Raw genomic sequence first — 22,761 nt, 5'->3', positions numbered from 1 at the left:
TTTAATATTTTATTATATTTATATTCTGTATTTAAAAATACAGAAATTTCAAAGACGATATTTTAATTTTCAACTTGAGAAGATAAATTTTTAACCCAACGTGTACGAGTTAAATTTTCAGTTGAATCAATTAATTTTCAACTAGAAATCGTAATTTTAAATAAAATAATAAAATTCGGAAAACAGTAGTTCCACTTCCAATGAATTTTGAATATCTTTAAAATTCCTTAGAATTAAAAAAAATGCTTTAAAATCTTTTTCAAATTATTTAAATCTATTTAAAATTTCTTGGAATTTTTTTAAATATCCTAAAATGTTTTTAATTCTTTGAAAATCTTTTGAAATCCTTTGCATATTTTTCAAATTTCTTGGAGATTCCGTGGAATTTTTAAAAATTCTTCAAAGTCTTTAGATTTTCTTTTGGAATTCTTTCAAATTATTGAAATCTATTGGAATTTATTCAAAATTTCTTAAAATTTTTTAAAATGCCGTAAAATATTGTAATTTTTTTTTAATTCCTTGAAACTTCTTAAAACTCTTGAAACTTCTTCGGAATGAAAACAAAAATGACTAAAATCTTTATGACCTTTTGAAATTCCTTCAAAATATTAAAATTTACTTAAAACTTCTTGAAAATTTTTGAAAATTTCCTATAATCTTTAAAGTCCTTTTTGAAATTTCTTTGAATTATTGAATTATACTAAAAAATCTTTGGAATAGTTTAAAATACTCTAAAATATTTTCAGTGCTTTCAAATTTGTTTAAATCCCTTGAAACTTTTTAAAACTCTTTTAAATTCCTTGGAATTTCTAAAAATCTTTTGGAATTCCCTCAAAGTAATAAAATCTATTCCAAATTTCTTGGCATTTTGTAAAATTCTTTCTCTCTTGCCTGAAAAATCTTTCTTAGTTGAAAATGAACCTCTTTTGTTGAAAATTATTATTTTTTGGTTGAAGATCCACCATTTTAAATGAAATTTCATCACTTCATAAAAAATTTAACTGTTTTGTTAAGAATTCTTTATTTAGTGGGTGACATTTTTTTTTAATTCGAAATTTAACTATTCAACATATATTTGGTTAAATATTAATTTAAAAAATTTTTTAATATAAGTATTCAATTTTTTGTTGAAAATGTATATTTTTTTAAACAAAAATTGATGTATTTCTTTAAAAATTTCTCTTTTTTATGGAAAATTAATCTTCTTGAATGAAAATATATCTACTCAGTTATAAATGTATTTATTCTACTTAAAGATTAATAATTTTAGTTGAAAATTGATCTTTTAAGCTGAAAATTAAATTTTTTCACTGGAAATTTAGCTTTTCTATTTTGGGTTAAAAATCTTAGTGTTTTAACTGAAAATTTGACTAATACAGTTGAATATTCAATCATTTTAGCTGAAAATTCATCTGTTTGGTTGAAAATTAATATTTTCACTGAAAATTTAATTCAAATTTTGGTTGAAAATTTTCATTTTTTATCAAAAATGAATCTCCTTGGTTCAAAATTCATCTTTCTGGTTCAAAATTCAACTATTCCAGTGCATGATTTATAATTTTAGTAAAAAATTCATCTCTTTGTTTGAAAATTAAACCTTTTTTTTCAAATTGAAAATCACGATTTTTTAAATGAATATCTAAATTTTATATTTTTGTTTAAAAATGTATGTTTTTTTATTTGAAAATTGGGTTTTCTACTTCTTGAGAAGTATTGCCTTTTAACCGAATATTTTATTATTCCCTTTAAGGTTAAAATTTGTTTTTTCTTAAATTTCATTATTCGAGTAGACTCTGTTGAAAAGCTTAAAAACTTCATTTACTGTTTTTTTGTTTGTTTCAGAAATATCTTTAATGTACTTTAGAAAAACGAATAAAAAAGAAGATATTAATCAATCTACTCTCGCGGTGAGAAAGGTGACAAATTAGATAAATAAGTAAAACAAGACCTTTTTTGTAAAAAATCATTTACAAAGTAAGTATTAATCTATTAGCAAAGAAAATAATTACTTACTTAAATAATCAACTTTATTTTTCTAATATATTATCTCCCTTGGAAAAACATGTTTTCTAATTAATTATTATTGTGGATTTATATTTTCATGTTTTCAACATATATTCATTAATAAAACCATAAAAATGTGAACTTTAATCCTTATAATGTTTTAAAATTGATCGGCCAGTAAAAAGAAATAGATATTTATCACATATATTTATTATGTTTTAATGAATAAATAATAAAAAATTATTTATTGATCATATTTTAAACGTCTGTTCCTTGAATTTCGAAAATTCCTTTAATTATAAATTAAATTAAATTATTTCACACACATTAGTATTTTTAATAAATGATTATCCACTGTAGGGAGTTTTCCTCTGAAATAGGATTTTTTTTATTTAAAAAAAATACAAACAAATGACAGAAAAAAAACATGTTTTACCTGATATTTGCAAAATTTAACGTGGTAAAAAAGTTTTTTTTTCATTTAAACTTTGTAATCAAAATAAAGTCTTCGAAATTTAGGTATTGAGTGAAATATTTAAACTGCAGTTATTTAAATTTGTTTAATAATGTAAAAGAAGTGCAAATTGAACCAAAAAAGTAAGAATAATAAAAATTCCTAAAATCTGAAGGATTTTAATTATTTTAAAAATTGAATTTGAAAATTTACTAACATATTGTAATCAGAAATAAAAATTATTGTATTTTTTAACAACAAAAATAGAAATAATATTCCTTACATAACATATTTCGTAGAATATTAAAATTTTTTGATTAAATTGATAAATCTTCTAAAAAGAAACTTAGTTTTTAAGAAAAAAGTATAACATTTATGCCAAAAGAGATGACTTTTGAACTAGGAAAGATTTTTTAGTGAAGAGAGAAAAAAATTATAATCAAGTTAAATTTTTAACCCAAAAAATGTAGATTCTGTGTAAAATGGTAGTATTTTCAATTAAAAAGATCATTTTTAAGTAAACAGTTAATTTTCAACCAAATAATTAAATTTTCTACGAAAATATTTGGATGTTTCACCCAAAAACACAAATTAAAAAAAAAAGTTTGTAGTTTTAAGCCAAACAGTTGAGTTTTAAACTAAAAACTATCCATTTTCAACAAAAAATTGAATAGTTAAATTTACAATGTGAGAATTTGATTTCCACCGACATTTTGATTCAATTTTAAAATAAAAAGATTAATTTTTCGCCAAAAAAAGGCATTTTTAACCAAAAAGTTGAATTTTTACAAATTTTTGAGAGAAGAAAACTTGAATTTTAAACTAAAAACGATTAAGTTTGAGCTAATAATGGAATTATTGAATTTTCAAATAAAAAATTAGTTTTCAACCAAATGTAATAGTTAAATTTGAATTTAATTAATTTTTAAATTCAAAGAAATTAATTTTTAGATAAAAAAGTTGAGAATGAACAAATTACTTCATTTTTAAAATAAAAAGATTAATTTTTTCACAAAACAGACGAATTTCTAACAAAATACGTGAATTTTCAAGTAAACACGATCAATTTGCAACCAAACATTAAATAGTTCAATTTTAAGTTCAAAAAATAAAGTTTCAAATGAAAATACATATTTTCAACAAAATTCATGAATTTTAATTAAATTTTCAGTTAAAAGAATTATTTTTAATGAACAAAAAACTAATTTTCAAGAAATTAGTTAAATTTTCAACTAAACAGATAATTCTTGAACCAATAAAGTGATTTCAATTTGTTTAATTGGTTAAAGAAGTGTAGATTGAATTTAAAAAAGTAAGAACAATAAAAATTCCTAAAATCTGAAGGATTTTAATTAATTTAAAAAATTGAATTTGAAAGTTTACAAACATATTGTAATCAGAAATAAAAAGTATGCATAGAAGTGAAATTATTTAAATTAATAATGTAAAAGTTCAGAAATAAAAAGTGAATCTTTGATTTTTTAACAACAAAAATAGAAGTAATATTTCTTAAATGACATATTTTCTTGAATATTTAACAATTTTGGTAAAAGAAATTTATTCTTTCATGGTTGAAAATTTAACTGTTTTGTTAAAAAATCGTAATTTTGGATTTTAAATTCAAGAATTTCATTGACATGTTTTTTCTTTCTTGATTAAAAAAAATTTCAATTTTTTAATTTAATTAAAAATTAAAGAATTTAGTTTTGTAATTTAATTAAAAATTAAGAGATTTAATCCTTTAATTTAATGAAAATTTTTTATTTTAATTAAAAATTCATCTGGTCGAAAGTTGAACTACTTTGTTGGAATTTAATTTTTGTAGTTGAAAAATTTTCATTTTAGTTAAAAATTCAATTCTTTGGTTAAAATTTTTAATATTTTGTTGAATATTCGTTTTGCTTTTGCTCAAAAATTCATTTTTGCAAAATCATTTGGTAGGAAATTAATCTCTTTGGTTAAAAATGTAACTATTTACTTACAAATTTTTAGATTTAGTTGAAAAATCATCTTTTTAGGTAAAAAATTAATTTTTATTTTTAACAATGCAATTGTTTCGTTGGAAATTAATCTGTTTTAGTTGAAAATAAAAGTATTTACTCGAAAATTCGTCTTTATTTGTTAAGTTCTACCGTTTTTTATTTTAAATTGACATGTTTTTGGTTTATAAATTACATTAATAAAAAAAAACAAGAATAAAATCTTCAAAAATTGAAATATTAAAACTTATAAATTAATTAAGACTGCAAATAATGATTTAAATTCTTTTAATAAGACTCCGTGTTCAAAAATATTTCTTAGATAACATATTTCGTTGAATATTTAACAATTTTGTTAAAAGAAATTTATTCTTTTATGGTTGAAAATTCAACTGTTTTGTTAAAAAATCGTAATTTTTTATTTAAAATTTAACAAATTTCATTCACATGTTTTTTCTTTCTTGATTAAAAAATGTTGTTTGATTAAAAAAAAGGTTAATTTTTTAATTTATTTAAAAATTTATCTGCTTGAAAGTTGAAATAATTTGTTGAAAATTAATTTTTGTAGTTGAAAACTCTTCATTTTACTTAAAAATTTAAATATTTTGTTCAATATTCGTTTTGTTTTTCCTCGAAAATTGATTTTTGCAATAATTTTCACAATTATTTGGTAGAAAATTAATCCTTTTGGTTAAAAATGTAACTAGTTTGTTACAAATTTTTTGATTTTGTTGGAAAATCGTGTTTTTAGGTAGAAAATTAATTTTTATTTTTAACAATGCAATTGTTTCGTTGGAAATTAATCTGTTTTAGTTGAAAATAAAAGTATTTACTCGAAAATTCGTCTTTATTGGTTAAGTTCAAATGTTTTTTATTTAAAATTAACATATTTTGGGTTGAAATTTCAAACTACTTTCTTAAAAATACTTTTTTTGTTTTAAAAATTCATAATTGTACTTAAAAATGCATCGATTTGGTTGAAAAATTAAATAATGTTGTTGAAAATGCAACTTCTTAGCTGGAACTGAACTTTTTTGTATAAAATTAATTTCTGTTGCGTAGAAAATTCATATTTTTTGGCTTGTAAATTTAACAATTTGGTATAAAATTCATCAAGTTCGTTGAAAGTTGAACTACTTTATTGAAAATTCATTTTTTGAGTTGAAAATTCAACGTGTTAGTTCAAAATTCATTTCTTTGGTTAAAAATTCAAAAATTTGGTCGAAAGTTGAACTATATTGTTTAAAATTAACTTTATTTCTTTAAGATTCATCATTTAAGTTAAGAATTCGATTCTTTGGTTACAAATTTAAATATTTTGTTGAAACTTCCTTTTTTTGCTTAAAAATTACTTTTTTGGTTAAAAATTTATGTAATTTTGTGAAAATCCCCAATTTTTCGTAGATAATTGATCTTGTGGGTTGAAAATTCAACTGTTTTTTGTAAACTTCGTTTTTTTGGCTTAAAAATTCAACATTTTGAATGCATTTTCTTTAATAATTAAAAATCATCTTGATTAAAATTTAGACTCTTGTTCAAAATTCGTCATTTTGGTTTGAAAATTCGTTTCATTTGGCAGAATCAATTTCTAGAAAAATAAATCTGAATTTTATGGAATTGAAAAAAATGTCCTAATCTTTATAAGGATTTAGAAAAATTTAATTCGGAATTTAATACGTTTTTGGGGCATTTTTAATGATTTCCAAGGTCTTCCGAGAATTTAAAACATTTGTAGTGAGTTTTAACGAGTTTCAGTAGATATAAAAAGATTCTAAAGATTTTATAAAAAGTAAATCTCTTATTCAACCAAAAACTAAATTTAAAAATTAATTCCAAAATTGGAAACAGTAGACTTGTGGGTAATATTTTTCCCGAAAGAAATTACTCAATAGAAATTATTTTGCTTAATAATTAATTAAAATTTTATCATTTTTTAAAAATGGTTAAAAACCATTGATAAGAAAAAAATCAACTTTTGAAAAATAATTGTTAAAAAAATAGTTTCCTTACAAAACTGAATATGAAAGTTAAAAAAATATGATTAAACCAAATATAAAAATTTGGTGTGGAATAGAATTTCTGTAGATAAATATTTCGATTGAAAAATTAAAGAAGGAAAAGTGAAGAAGTGAAAGTGTAATTTCTTCGAGAATGAAAGGAAGATATGCTAATCTCCTTATCATTGAATTATATTTCGCCTAGTTGTGCTGATGCACTTTATGGTAAGAGTTTTAATTATCAGAACTCAAGATAAGACAGGAAACGCCTCACATGAAATTGTACAAGATTATTATTCAACTTTATACTTTTTGTAATTTAAAATTAAAAAAAAATGGGAATTTACTCAAATAGTCCGATTTTTAAACAAAAAGATTAAATTTTAATAAAAATTCTTACATTCTTTACCAGAGTCAATTTTTTTTAAAAACAGAAATTTCAATCGAAAAGGATGAATTTTCTATCTAAATGGACAAATATTCAACAAAAGATTCTTTCAACTTAAAGATTCTAATTTTATAAAAAAAAAAAAAGAATTGAATTCGATCAAAAATATGATTTTTCGTCAAAATCCTCAAACGCAACAGATTAACATTTGGATTTTTAATTAGAAAATTTTATTTTAATTAAACTGTTAATTTTCAACCAAATAAATAAATTTTCTACGAAAATATTTGGTTCTTTCATCCAAAAAGAATAATAAAAAAAAAAGTTTGAAGTTTTAAGCCAAATAGTTGAGTTTTTAACTAAAAACTATTAATTAAAATAAATTGAATAGTTAAATTTACAATGGGAGAATTTGATTTCCATCGACATTTTGTTTCAATTTTAAAACAAAAAGATTAATTTTTCGCCAAAAAAGGAATTTTTAACAAAATAGTTGCATTTTTAAAAATTTTCGAAAGAAAAAAACTTGAATTTTAAACTAAAACCGATCAAGTTTGAGCTAATATTGGAATAGTGAAATTTTCAAATAAAAAAATTAATTTTCAACCAAATCAATTAGTTTTTCAGCAAAAAATACGAATTTCTAACAAAATACATGAATTTCGATCTAAAAGCGAACAGTTTTTAACCAAAAATAGAATAGTTAAATTTGAAGGTAAATTTTTAATTAAAACAAATTAATTTTATACTAAAAAAGTTAAAAAAAAATTTTAATGAAAAAACGAACTTTCAACAAAATAGTTAAATTTTTAACCAAAGAGCTGATTCTTGATCTAATAAAATAAATGTTTAACAAAGTACTTTAATTTTCAAACAAAAAAAGACGAATTTCCAACCAAATTCATGAATTTTTATTAATTTTTCAGTTAAAAGATTAATTTTTAATAATCAAAAAACGAATTTTCAACAAAATAGTAAAATTTTTAACCAAAGAGATAATTCTTGAACCAATAAAGTGAATTTTTAACAAATTAGTTAAAACTTTCAATCAAGTTGTTGAATTTTCAAACAAAAAGATTAATTTTTTTTCCCAAAAAAGACGAATATCCACAAAATACATGAATTTTAAACTAAAATTGATGAGTTTTGAACAAAACTGTTGCCTTTTTAAGCCAAATAATTGGATTTTATTGCAAAAAAGTCCAGTTTTTACTGAAAATGGAATAGATAAATTTTTAATTACAAAAATTGATTTTAAAAAATCATGAATGTTTATTAATTTTTCAGTTAAAAGATTAATTTCCAATAAAAAAAAACGAATTTTCAACAAAATAGTTAAATTTTCAAATGAACTGAACTGAAAATGGAAATAGATCAATTTTTAGTGACAAAACTTGATTTTTAACAACAAAAAACAAATTTTCCACAAAAAATAAAAATTTTTGACCAAAGCGATGAATCTTGAACTAATAAAATAAATTTTTAACAAAGTTCATTTTTCAAATAAAAAAAAGACGAACTGCCAGCAAAATTCATGAATTTTCATTATTTTTTGAGTAAAAGATTAATTTTCAATAAATAAAAAACGAAATTTTCAAAAAAATTGTTAATTTTTCAACCAAAAAGATGAATCTTGAACTAATAAAGTGAATTTTTAACAAATTAGTTCAAACTTGCAATCAAGTTGTTGAATTTTCAAATAAAAAGATTACTTTTTTACCAGAAAAGAGGAATATCAAAAAAAATACAAGAATTTTCAACTAAAAAAGATTAATTTTCAACTGAAACTGGAATAGTTAAGTTTTTAGTTAAAAAATGTATTTAAAAAAAAAACAGTTGACTTTCTGAGCCAAATACTGGGATTTCAACCCTTAAACGGCATACTGGGTGTAAAACACCCAGCGAATTATTTTCGCTTTAACAAAACGTACCAAATTCAAGAAAATGGAAGATGTGGCACCAGATTAATAAATGACATGAAAACCTATTTTTCTATGATATTTTCACATAATTATGATTTTTATAATTATTATACGTAGTTTAAGATCAATAAACTCGTTCCAATACCGTCAGCACAGCACACTTTTGAATATCTTTGGGTCTTTGACACCCAGTATGCTCTTTATGTAATGGGGGAGGGTCGGTAAGGCTGGTTTTTGGCCTAATTTATTTTTGGACCAAAAAATCTGAAAAAATCATGGTAGTATCTTATAAGTATCCCGAGTCGATTGCACGCTAAACGGACTACCCTCCACCCCCAGCCACCCCCACCGACCCCTACAAATATAGGAAACACCACTACCCACCAACTGTATTTTCGAGTGATTTGACACTCTTAAACATGTATTCTGAGGTTAGCTCGTGTTTACTATGGTTTTCGGGGTCGCCAAATACAAATCTGGCGTCCTTTGAATTTTATCGCGTCAGGTTCAAGGTCATTGGAAGGTCAAATCGAGAGAAAACGGTAAAAAAAATATGTTATAGGTTTTTGGGGTCGCTGATTACGAACCTGGTGTCCGCTGACAAGGTCATGACCTTGAACCTGATGCGATAAAGGTCAGCGGATACCAGGTTCGTAATCAGCAATCCGAAAACCTATAACATATTTTAAAAAAAATTTTTACCGTTTTTTCTCGATTTGACCTTCAAATGACCTTAAAATGACCTTGAACCTGAAGCGATAGAGTTCAACGGATGCCAGATTCGTAATTAGCGACTCCAAAAACCTATAACGTATTTTTTTGGATTTTTTTACCGTTTTCTCTCGATTTGACCTACCAATGGTCTTGAACCTGACGCGATAAAAGTCAAAGGACGCCAGACTTGTATTCGGCGACCCCGAAAACCATAGTAAACCCGAGCTAACCTCAGAATACATGTTTAAGAGTGTCAAATCTCTCGAAAATACAGTTGGTGGGTAGTGGTGTTTCTTATATTTGTAGGGGGGTGGGGGTGGCTGGGGGGTGCAGGGTAGTCCGTTTAGCGTGCAATCGACTCGGGATACTTATAAGATACTACCATGATTTTTTCAGATTTTTTGGTCCAAAAATAAATTAGGCCAAAAACCGGCCTTACCGACCCTACCCCTTTTACGGAAGTGTTCCATTTAAGGGTTAAACTAAAAACAATCAATTTTCTACCGAAGATGAAACAGATAAATTTGCAGTTAAAAAAATTGATTTTTCATTAAAAAATGAAGTTTCAACAAAGTTAATCAATAATCAATAAAATGCAGTTTTAACAAATTAGTTCAACTCCCCACCGTGTTGATGAATTTTCGAATGAAAAATATAACCTTTTCATTAATAGTGGAATTTTCAACAAAAAAAAAATTAAATTTTCAACTAAATAATAAAAGTGTTAATCAGTCAAGATGAATTCTGAGTCAAAAATATAGGCAGGCGAATTCTTAAAAAAAATTCTTTAAAAAAAGATCCATTTTTTAAAGCATTTCAAAAAAATTGTTATTCACATTCATATTTTTAATGTGTAATTTCACACAGCGTTACAAACCCTGCCACCCTGCAGTGTGAAATAAAATATTATAAATTTAAAGTTTTATTTTAAAAAATTCTCGGATTTCACTTCGAAAAGTGATTTATTATACATTTGTAGGTCTTTCCAGGGCGGGCAAATTTAGATTATTCATTTTTTTCGTATCTTGCATAGTTTTATCAAAAAATTGAATTTTTGGATTTTTCCTTATTTTTGGTACCATCAAATTTGGAATTTTCAACTTTTCGACCAAATTAAAAAAGTTGTTATCATAATCTTGTAGGGCTTTCAAAAATCAACGTTTTTCTTTTCTTGACTTTTTTCATATCATGCGTTGTTTGGATTAAAATGTTCATTTTTGGTCTTTTTTTTAATTTTGAAAATGCTCTAACTCTGATAATTTTCTTTCTATAGAAAAAAGTCATAGAAATAAATTATTTGAGTTTCTGAGTACTATGAATAACCGCACATAGAATTTTGAAATATTGAAAAAATGTGGTTCCAAAAATTCGGAAAATGCGCTCACTTTTTGAATTTCGATCCAAAATAGCTGCTTGACGAACATGTTCTTTCTTTTTAAGGCCTTAAAAAAGTGTACTAAAGCAGAATCCAATCTGATCAATTTTTCGAAAGTTATCGTGCCTATAGAATACAGACTACAGACAGACAAACACCTTCTTAAAAATAGTTCTTTCTGAATAAATAATTATAAAAAAGTGAAAAGATTGTTTAAAAAATTGAACCAAATTTACTTTCATTTTCTCTAAAAGAGTAAAAAACGACTCTTATTAAAGTGAGGAAGAGATTGACCCAATTTAGAAGACTTATCTGCCACAGAAATTAATTAGATTAATTGTAAGTAAAAACGTCAACGCACTCATTTCTTCAATTTAACTGCTTAACTTTTTCACTGACCCTGCTTCCTGGATACTATTATCATGAGACACAGTCTTGCTAAATTTGTCTGAAATCCACCGAGACCCGCAGGAAAGTTACAGTTAGTTGAACTCGTTATTGTGTTACAGAAAAGGTTCCTTTCTATGAAGAGCATTCACTTATTGTGAAATAAACTTATCTTTTATTATTTTATATATCAGTTTGATTGGTGCACTCGTTGAATTATTACTCTCATGTATAGGGACCGTATTTAAATTACGTAAGAGCCCAACGGGGGGGATCGAGACATTTTGTTACGATTTGTTAAGAAAGGGGAAGGGGGTCCTTCATTCATGTACCTAATTTTTGGAAATACGCAAAAAAACTTCTACTGAAGATTATCTTTTTAATTATAAATTTTATTATTTGGTTTAAGATTGAAGAATTTTTAAAAAAAGAAGTCCTTTTTGGTCGCAAATCCAATTGTGTTGTTAAAAATTCGTTTGTTTTGTTTGTTTCAAAATGCAGCTCTTTTCGTAGATTATTAAACTATTTTTTTAAATTCATATTTTGTTGCTGAAAATTCAACTGAAATCTTTTTTCCATCAGAACTATTTTTTCTGAAAATTTATCTTTTTTAATTAACCCTTAAAGTGCATTGTGGGTGTCTGATACCCCAAGAAATTTCCAAACTCTATTGAACCATACTGAATTCGAAAAAATTGAGTAAGTTTCGCCATCTAGCTTTAGTTGGAGACACTAACTATAAGTAAAGTCGTTTAATATACTGCGTCAAGCGTCAGTAGCAGCTGCTGAAAGTGGACGTAAAAAATTCGTGGGGTGTAAATAAATATCTTTTTTTAACGCATCCATGTTGCAATATACACTATTTCAAAAGTATAGTCATAAATTTTCAGGTTAAAATAATTAAAATTGCGTTAGTTATGAATTTTTAAGTAAAATACCCATTTTCTCACCTTTTTTCAATAATTTTGTTAACAAACTTAAAATAAATAAATGGTTATAAAATCAACTCTTCGTTATAAAAGATACCTTAAAATATATCGGATAATTTTATTGTGACAAAATATTCAATAGGGGTTAAACAATACATGATTAAATGCGTTCGGGTGTTAAACACCCACGATGCACTTTACCGTGATTTTTACCATGTATGCACTTTGAGGGTTAAAAATTCAGCTGTTTTACTAGAATTCTTATTTTACTTGGAAAAAAATGCAACTGTTTGATTGAAAATTTCACAATCTTGTTAAAAAGTTATATTTTTTGGTTAAAAATTCGACTATTTAGCAGAAAATTAACTTATTGTTTGCAATTCTTATTTTGGGGTTGGAAAGTGAACTCGAATCTTCTTTAGGTAAAAATGTAACTATTTTCTTGAAGGTTTTTTTTTAACTCATCTGTTTTAGAAGAAATTTCGTCTTTCTTGAATATAAATGTAAATGGTCGGTTGAAATTTCAACCTCTTTGTTGAAAGTTTCTATTTATCTGCTTTAGCAGAAATTTCATTTTTGTTGGGTAAAAATGCAACTGTTTGGTAAAAAATTCAAATTTTTGCTTGAAAATTCATACTTTTTTAAAATTAAACAGTTTAAAAAAATTAAAATATTTTATTTAAATTTAATATTTTGCCGTTGAAAAGAGCTGAAATCTTTTCTGGATGAAAATTCACCTTTATAAAAATTTTAGTTTAATATTCAGCTATTTTAAGAGAAATTTTATCTTTATTCTGTAAAAATGCAAATGTTTGGTTGACAATTACACTGTTTTGTTAAAAAGACATACTTTTTCGTTATAAATTCCACTATTTTGTTGAAAATTTAACTGCTATTAAAGTTACTTTTTGTTTAAAATTTATATTCTTGTGTTGAAAAATGAACTGAATCTCTTCTGGGCGAAAGTTCAGCTTAAAAAAAATGTGTCGTTTTTCATTAAAAATTTATCTGTTTTAGTAAAAATTTCATCTTTCTTCGATAAAATTAAAAAGGCAACTATTTAGTAGAGAATTCTACTATCTTGTTATATTTTTATCATTTATGATTGAAGACAAAATTTAAGAGAAATTTAATCTTTTTTGGATATAAATGCAACTATTTATTAGATAATTCAACAATCTTGTTCAAAACTCTTCTTTGTGTGTTAACAATTCGTCTTTTTTTATTGAAAATTCAATTGTTTTCATAGAAACTTATTTGTTGTTTAGAAATTCATATTTTTATCCTGAAAAGTCAATTTAAATATTTTTTAACAGAAAATTCAACGATTTTTTTTTAAATTTATGTTTTTGATTTAAAAATTCATCTGTTTTAGTAGAAATATCATTTTTCAAATGAAAATGCATCTTTTTGGTTAACAATTTTTCTTCTTTGTTTAATTATTCAAGTATTTTGTTTGAAGGCTTTGGTGGATTCAATTTGTTAAGAAATCTTGTTTTTCTGAAAGATTAATGTTTTTATTTGAAAATTCATCTCGTTGATTGAAAGTTTAACCATATTTTTAAAAATGAATCTTTTTCAATTAATAATTCAATACTTGGGTAAAAGTTAAACTTAATTATTAAAAATTTGATTTTCATTTGAAATTTCATGTTTGTTGGGTAAAAGTACATCAGTTTCGTGGTAAATTATTTTTTTTGCTGAAAAGTAATATTTTGATTTGAAAACTCAATGTTTGCAGAGAAAGTTCCTCTTATAGCCTAAAGTTTTAACAATTTAGATAAACTTTTATTTCTTTCTTGAGTGAAAAATCTTTATTTGTTTAAAATTCGTATTTTTGGTTTAAAAATTCTTTTTTTTTCTGGTATAAATTTCATCTTTTTGGATTGAAATTGAAACTATGACACTTTTTTGTTGGAAATTTATCATTTGAGGCTGCAAATTCAACTATTATGTTCAAAATTTAATTATTTTGCGGAAAATATAAGTATTTTGTTGAAAAGTCATCTTTTGTTATGAAAAAGACATTTTATTGATTTAAATAAATTAATAATTTTGAAAATTTTTGATTTGTATCCAAAATACTGTTTCATCCTTTTTATAAAAGATTCTACGTTAAAAATATTACATGATTAGAATTCTGCGGTATTTGAACATTAATGATTAAGGAGAATAAAAAATTAGTCAAGGAAAAATCATGAATTTTTAAAATGAACTAGCATAACTGGCGAAAAATTTCTTGAAACTAAAAATCACGTACAGTAAGAGAAGCGAGAAGGGGGGGGGGGGGGCGTAGAAATATTTGTAACGGTTTCTTACAGGGTTAGGAGGGGTCTTAGAAGGGGCCTAGAATCCGCTACCGAGAATTTTATGAGACCGGGGAAACCCGGGAAATGATAGTTAATTTATTCTTTGACCGGGAATTTTACAAAATTTTTAGAATAATAATGTTGTCCAACTTTGGTTTCAACCGTTTTTAAAAATTATTTGTTAAATTGTGATTTTTATCAATTATTATATCATTTAGTTTATAATGTCGAAAATCTTTCACTTTAAGAATTTTCCAGTCTAGATTTTTAATTTTTAAGCATATATTTTGATTTAAAGAATTTTAAAGTGCAGTTTTAAAAGTTAAAGTTAATTAAAAATTAGAAGTTTTTAAAGTCGAAGATTTTTATGATAAAAAAACTTTTTTAATCACTGAGTCTTAATAAGAATTAAAATTAATATTTCATTTATTCCGATAATTTTATTTTTAAATGCAAATTTTCATGATTTATCAATAATATATTTTTTGTTCAGAGTTTCAGGTCTTCCTTTATATTATTTTTTATATTAAATTTAATAAATAAATTTATTAATATTTTATTTCTATTAATTTTTTTTAGTCATTAAAAAATGTTAACGTGCGTTTTACTATTTTCAATTTAAAAATAAATCCATAATAATATAGTCGTAATTAAAGGTTTCTATTAAATTAAAAATATTGTAAGTCTAAATTATTTAATTTTTATCCCATTTAATTTGAAATTTCTTAATGTAGAAAAAGAATAAGTATTTAATATTTAGCAATATTTTACTCTTCATTTAAAAGAGTGAATTGAAACCAAATATTTAAAAGAAAACAATTTGAAACTGAATTATTTTACACAGAAAGTTTTGAATCTTTAGATTTCCAAAGAACTTTTAGCGTTACAATTTTAAATGTTCTATTTAAAAAATGTTTAATTTATAAGTGAAATTATTAAATTTTGACGCATATATAACAATTGAACACTTAATAATTGTAGAACGAATTTGTGTAATTTTCAGAGATACATAGACGTTTGAAGAGATTCAAAATCAATTAAAAACTTGAAATTATTTCAAGTAATTTAAACGAAGTGTGTTAACATTTTTTCAGAACTTCTAAATATATTTCAAAATTAATCGAAAATTTCATATAATTTTTGAAAATCCTGTAAATTAAAAACAATCCTTAAAATCGTCCATATTTTTTCAAAGTGAAAAATCATTGTCAATTTTCCTAAGAATCTTAAGAAAATTTGTTATTTTTTTAAAGTCTTTCACAATTCTTAAAACATTCTAAATTTTTTGTTTGCAATCTTCAAAAATCTACATTTTATTTTAAATTCAGCTGTAAATATTTGAAATTATTTCAAGTTTTAAATTTAATTTGGATCTTTTTATAACTTCTAAATATCTCTTGAAATTACTCTAATATTTTTACAAATAAGAAGTGTTCTATTCTTATTTGTAAATACAAATTAATTTTTTTTTTAATTTGCAGGATTTTCTACAAGCTATATAGAAAAAATTCAATTCATTTTGAAATATATTCAAAAGTTTCGAAAAAAATTTAAAAATTATTTTCAATGTGGATAAATTTAAACTACTTCTAGATTTCTCAAGATTTTGAAATAAAATTTTAAAGATTTTAAAGGATGCCTAGATTATTTAAAATAAAAACAATTTAACCTCTAGTTTAAGAACTGTTAAGATAAAAAAATTAGTTTTCAATTTTTAATGTGTCTAGCTTAAAATTACTTAAAATAATATAATTTTGAAAATTTGAAAACGTTTAGAATATAGTTTGATTTTTTAACTTTCATTGGCCGTGAAAAATGTTAGCGAACCAGGAAAAAACCGGGAAATGACTGGGAATTTTTTTCTTCGATTAAAACGGCCCCCCTGTAATAAATTGAAAATAAAATTAATTAGTTTACGTACACTTGCGCTTTGAATTAATGATTATTCAGTGTTGCATTATCCACTGTAGAAAGGTTTCGCCTATCTTTCAATGAAGCTCTTAATAATGTCAGACGTCATCCAATATTCAATGCAGTGATTTAGGATTTACTTCTAGATATGCCTTTTAGAATACAAGGTATATAATCTTGTAATCTAGGCTTTTAACATTATGCAATTCATCGTGATTATCGTAACAGCAGAAAGCTCACGGATGCATTGTATTTTATTTTATGTAAGAGGTTTAATGTGAATTGAAGTTCACAACTAATGTGTTCATGTAAGAAAGGCGCTCATTCAACATTAAAAGGTATAATTAAATGGATGTGAGAGTCATAGTTTCCAGGTCTTTAGAGCAATTGAAAATAATATCTTACATTCATTCTAGCCATTTAAAAATTTTTTAAGTTTGAATAACAATTTTTTCGCAAGACGAAATATTTTAGAGTTGACACTTTATAAATAAAAAAAAATTTAATAAAAGAAAAAGAAACGAGCTTTTAAACAAGCTCTTTCCCGCTTGACCATGAAAAAACTGGGAATTTTCCTGATGGAAGTCATAAAAAATGAGATCCTATCTTTTTGAATAATTTTTAATCTTTAGGATAGAAAGAGACAGAGAAAATGTATCTCATTATATCTCTTTGGTAATCTAAATTCCCCTTTATCTTTTCCAATTTCCTCTTCTTTATCTTATCCTTTATCTATCAACGCCTATCATTTTCTATCCCTGTGAAATCTAAATGTGATCAATCTAAATTCCCGTACATCCTTTTCAGTCTCCTCTTCTTTATCTCATCCTATCCTTCATCTATCCACATCAATCCTTTACCATCTCTCTGACAATATAAATTTCTGTTCTTTTTCTCAATCCATCCTTTTCTAGCTTGCCCTACCCTTTACCTATCCACGTCAATCTTTTTATATCTCGCTGTCAATCTCAATTTCCATCTATACTTTTCAATATCTTTTCAATATTCTATCTGAAAACTTAAATTCTTGTCTATCCTTTTAAATATTATCTTTTTTCTCTTATTCTATCATTTAAGTATCAACTTTTATTTTTTCTATCTGTTTTCAATCTAATTCATTTTTACCTTCTTAAATCCCCCCTTTCATATCTTACCCTAAACTTTATCTATCTACGTCAATATCTTTCTATCTCTGTCAATCTAAATTTATCTTCCGTCTATCTTTTTTAATCTCCTATTTATCATATCGTATTAACCTCTATCTTCTAATTTATATCTTTTCGTCAATCTAATTCACATCTATCTTTTTCAATATTGTCTTTTCTATCGCATATCCTTTACCTATCCATGTCAATCTTTTTTCATCTCTTTGTCAATCTGAATTCCTATCTATTTATTTTCAATATCCTCTTCTTCATCTTGTTATATATAGTTCATCTATCCACGTTTTTTTTTATCTATTTTTCAATCTAATTCAATTGTATCTCTTTCAGTACCCACATGGCTATCTCATCCTATCCTTTATATATCTGCTTCAATATCTTTCTGTCACTAAATTTCCGTTAATATTTTTAAATATCTTCTTCTCTATCTCATCCTATCCTTTGCCTATCTAGATCAATTTTTTTCTATCTCTCTTTTAATCTAAGTTCCCGTCTATTCTTTCTAATATCCTCTTCTTTATCTCATCAATTCAATCGAATTCATGCCTATCTTCTTCAATTTCCCCTTTTCTATCTTAAGTTTATCTGTTCACGTCAATATCTTTTTGTCTCTTTACCAATTTAAATTCCCGCCTATCTTGCTTAATCTCTTTTTCCATATCCCATTGTCAATCTAAATTTAAGTCTATCATTTCAAATCTCTTCTTCTTCATCTCCTCCATTCCTTTATCCATCCACATCACTATCTTTATATCTCTCCGTAATCTTTAATTCCCGTCTATCTTTTTTAATCACTCTTCTCTATCTCATCGTATTCTGCATCTATCATAGTCTATGTTCTTCTGATTTATATGTCTTTGTCAAACTAAATTCACGTTTTTTTTCAATATCCTCTTCTCTATCTCATTCTATCCTCTGCCTATCCATGTCAATCTTTTTCTACCTCTATTGTAATCTAAGTTCCCTTCTATTATTTTCTGTCTATTTTTTAAATTTAATTCACGCTTATCTTCTTCAATCCCCCCTCCCCTTTCTATCTTAACTTCATCTATCCACGTCAATATCTTTTTGTCTTTCTGTCAATCTAAGCTCCTGTCTATTTTTTCAATACCCTCTTCATTATCTCATCCTATACTTCATCTATCCATGTTTATCCTTTTCTATCTATTTTTGAATCTAATTTACTTGTATCTTTTTCAATATCCTCATCTCTATCTCATTCTCTCCTTTATATATCCGCTTCAATATCTTTCTATGCCCCTATCACTAAATTTCAGTCTATTTTTGTTTATCTCCTCTTCTCTATCTCATCGTATTCTGCATCTATCATAGTCTATCTCCTTCTAATTTCTATGTCTTTGTCATACCCTCTTCTCTATATCATTATATCCTTTGCCTATCATGGTCAATCTTTTTCTATCTCTCTTTTAATCTAAGTTCTCGTCTATTCTGATCAATATCTTCTGCTTTATCTCATCCTATTCTTCATCTTTTAGCTTTTATCTTTTTCTATCTATTTTCCAATCTAGTTCATGCCTATGTTCTGCAACCCTCCTCCCTTTCTATCTCATGATTATCTATCCACTTCAATATTTTTTCTGTCCCTCTGTCAATCTAAATTCCCGTCTTCCTTTTTTAATTTCCTCTTCATTCCATCGCATTCTGCATCTGCCAAAATCTATCTTCTAATATACAGGGTGGATACGCTGGGGCTTACATACACTGCGAGTTGAATGCTACCCGAGTTGCACAATAGCAGATGAGAAGCCATTATACAGGGGTATTTTCATATTTCGCGCCTTCAAAGTTTCATTCGGATTGGCCATTCGGTCAAGTCCGTGCATCTGCGGATCAAGTTTATAATAGTTTCCATGGTTGCGTTCGAAACTTTAAACGGATACAAGTGTCAAAACAATATGGGTTATGTTATATAGTAATTAAAAATAATAAGTGTTTAATTAATAATAAAGTGAGATATGTGAACTGAGAAGTAAACGTAATTTTTTTTCTGTGCCAATAAGATTATAGAATGGCTGCTAAGTGACAAATACTATAAAATAGTAATAATATTCTGTGCTTCCAGTGGGCGAAGAGTGAATGGTGTTTAACGCTTATTTTTATTGCGTAAAAAAGGTATGTTATGAATAGACAGAATATGTTTCAAATAAAGTGAATGAAATATTACATGCGTAAACTTTAAATTAACATAGCCTACATTTACTGACAACGATTAGGGAAAACATTTGAATCTGAACATAACCGTTTGAAGTTTCGAACGCAACCATGGAAACTATCATAAACTTCATCCGAAGATGCACGGGCTTGGCCGAATGGCCGATCCAAAGCAACTTGAAAGGCACGATATATGAAAATACCCCTGTATAATGGCTTCTCCCCTGCTGTTGTGCAATTCGGATAGCATTCAACTCGCCATGTATGTAAGCCCCAGCGTGTCCACCCTGTATATCTCTTTGTAAATTTAAATTCACTTATTTTTCCATATCCTCTTTTCTATTTCATTCTATCCTTTATTTATCCACTTCAGTATCCTTATATCTCTCTTTAAATCTTAATTCCTTCTTTTTTAATCTTCCTTCTTTTTAATCCTTTTTAATCTCCGCTTTTCTATATCATCGTATCCTATATCTATCAACGTCTATCTTCTTCTAATTTCTATATCTTTGTTAATCTAAATTCATGTTTTTTTCTTCAATGCCCTTTTCTCTATCTACTCCTATCCTTTGCCTATTCAGGTCAATCCTTTCTTCTATGATTCATCTATCAATTTTGATCTTTTGCTATCTATTTTACAATTTAATTCATTTCTATCTTCTTCAATTCCCCCTTTTAAATCTTCTCCAATTCTTTACCTATACACGTTATTATCTTTCTATCCCTCTTTTTTCTAAATTCTATCTCTGTCAATTTAAGTTCCTTTTTTTGCAATAACCTCTTCTCTATCCATTTGTTACTCTAAATTGACGTGTATCTTTGTCAATACTGTCTTTTCTATTTCATGAAATTTTGTATTTATCCACTTTAATCTTTTTGTATCTCTCTGTCAATTTAAATTCCCATCTAACCTTTTCAATCACCTTTTTTTTATCCTTCCGCTATTATTTATCTATCCACATCAATATCTTTCTATCTCTCTGTCAATATAAATTTCGTCTATCTTTTTTTAAACTCTTCTTCTTTATTTCACCACATTCTGCATCTACCAAAGTCTATCTTCTAATTTACATCTTTTTGTCGATCTAAATTCACCTTTTTTCTCAACACCCTATCTTTCATGTCATCCTATCCTTGGCTATCCACGTAAATCTTTTTCTATCTTTTAGTTAATCTAAATTCACTTTTATCTTTTTCAGTATCCTCTTTCCAATCTCATCATATCTTTAATCTATCAACGTTTATATTTTTATATATTTCAGTCAATCTAAATTTGCATATATCCTTTGCAATAGCCTCTTCTTTATCTTATCCTATCCTTCATCTATCAACTTTTATAATTCTACATATCTATTTTTCAATCTAATTCACGTTTATTTTTTCAATACCCTCTTCTCAGTCTCATCCTATCCCTGATCTACCCACCTCAATATATTTTTTTTCTCTGTAAATACAAATTTCCACCTATATTTTTTAATCTCCTCTTGTCTATCACATCGTATTTTAAATCTATCAATGTATATCTTCTTCTATTGTCTATCTCTTTTTCAATGTAAATTCACTTTTTCTTAATCTCCTTTTTTCTATCTTATCCTATCCTTTGCCAACCCACCTCAATCTTTTTCTATCTCTATTTTGCCTATTTTGCTTAATCTCCTCTTCTCCATTTCATCGTATTCGACATATATCAAAGTTTATCTTCTTCTAATTTCTATCTCTTTCTTAATCTGAATTCATGTTTTTTTCTCAATATTCTTTCTCTATCTCACCCTATCTCATCCTATCCTTTGCCTATCCAGGTCAATCTTTGTCTATCTCTTTATCAATATAAATTCTCGTATATCTTTTTCAATCTCCTCTTTTCTTTTTCATCCAATACGGCATACCACATCTATCAACGCCCATCCTTTTAAATCAGTCTTCTAAATTAAGAGATAGATAAAGATTCAACCTGATATTAAAGAGTAGAGACTAAAGTAAAAAAATGAATTAAAGAATTGTCAGTCAAAATGAAATGGGGTTTTAACCAAAAAATTTAATTTTTAATAAAATAAATGAATCTTTAATAAAAAATGTTATAGCTCCAATTTCAATCCATAAATTTTCTTATTTCGAACTAAAAAAAGGTGAATTCAATAAAAAGAATGAAATTTTACCAAAATAGTTAAATTTTCATCGAAAGATATAGATTTTTTTCTACAACAATTAAAAAAAAATGAAATTTTTTAAAAATTAGTTTAATTTTCAATGAAGTATTTTAATTTTCAACAAAGAAGATGAGTTTTCGCCGAAAAATACGAAAAATATTATAGGCAATATTTCAACCAAAAATATTTTAATTTTGAATCAATAAAAGTTGAATTCAACCAAAATGATGAAATTTCTATCAATAGAGGTAAATTTTTAAACCAAAAAGATCAATACTAAAAAAAAGTGAAATTCTAAAATAAGTAAGATTTTTGTTGAATTTTCAAGATGAACATATGAATTTTTAACAAAAAAGTAAAATTTGCAAATAAAGTGATAAATTTTCAACTAAAATAATGCATCCTGAAGAAAAAATTAATTTTTTGCTATTATTTAACGAAGTAGTTCTACTTTCCATCAATAAAAATTTTTATGACCATCCAAGAAAACAGTTTATTTATGTAATTATTGTGAAGATGACACGATGGATTTTTCTAATAGTGTTTATCTGTTTTTTTTTTATCGAATCACTTCCATTAAGTATCGCTCCAGTATGAAAATCAGGTAATAAAAGTGAACTCAGAGAACACCCGAATTACCGAATAAAAAAGTTAGAAGCTTTTTAATAATTATGAAAGATCTGAGGAGAAATGGTTTCGGTTTTATTTTAAAAGAATAATTTTAAGTTTTAAAGATTTTAAAATGCGGGTTAAAAGAATATGGAAAACGTTAAGACTATTTTAAAAATTTTTCAAGATTTACAAATTTTTTAGGTACGAGGGTAGTTCAATAAGTCCTTAGAATGAAGTATAAAAACAATTTTTTTTGGGTAAATTTTTTTTTATTTTTCAACATAATCTCCTTGGAGCT

At 25.3% G+C, this 22,761-nt stretch overlaps 1 protein-coding gene across 2 annotated transcripts in view; it reads left to right on the top strand.

Annotated features, from left to right (window-relative positions):
* LOC117181549 overlaps positions 1–22,761 on the top strand; it is an 83,986-nt gene that overhangs the window by 48,044 nt on the left and 13,181 nt on the right. Inside the window, exon 4 of one of the 2 annotated variants that reach the window (XM_033374365.1) lies at positions 1,843–1,968. The exons of the other annotated variant lie outside the window; for it this stretch is intronic. The gene's annotated coding sequence lies outside the window, so the exon portion shown is untranslated. Of the gene's footprint in view, positions 1–1,842; positions 1,969–22,761 lie in introns of those variants that run through there. 2 annotated transcript variants of the gene reach the window in all.

The sequence above is a fragment of the Belonocnema kinseyi genome, chromosome 10, assembly GCF_010883055.1.
Source record: "Belonocnema kinseyi isolate 2016_QV_RU_SX_M_011 chromosome 10, B_treatae_v1, whole genome shotgun sequence".
Taxonomy (NCBI): domain Eukaryota; kingdom Metazoa; phylum Arthropoda; class Insecta; order Hymenoptera; family Cynipidae; genus Belonocnema; species Belonocnema kinseyi.
Note: the sequence above shows the minus strand (reverse complement) of the source record. Positions and strands in the feature narration are given on the sequence as shown.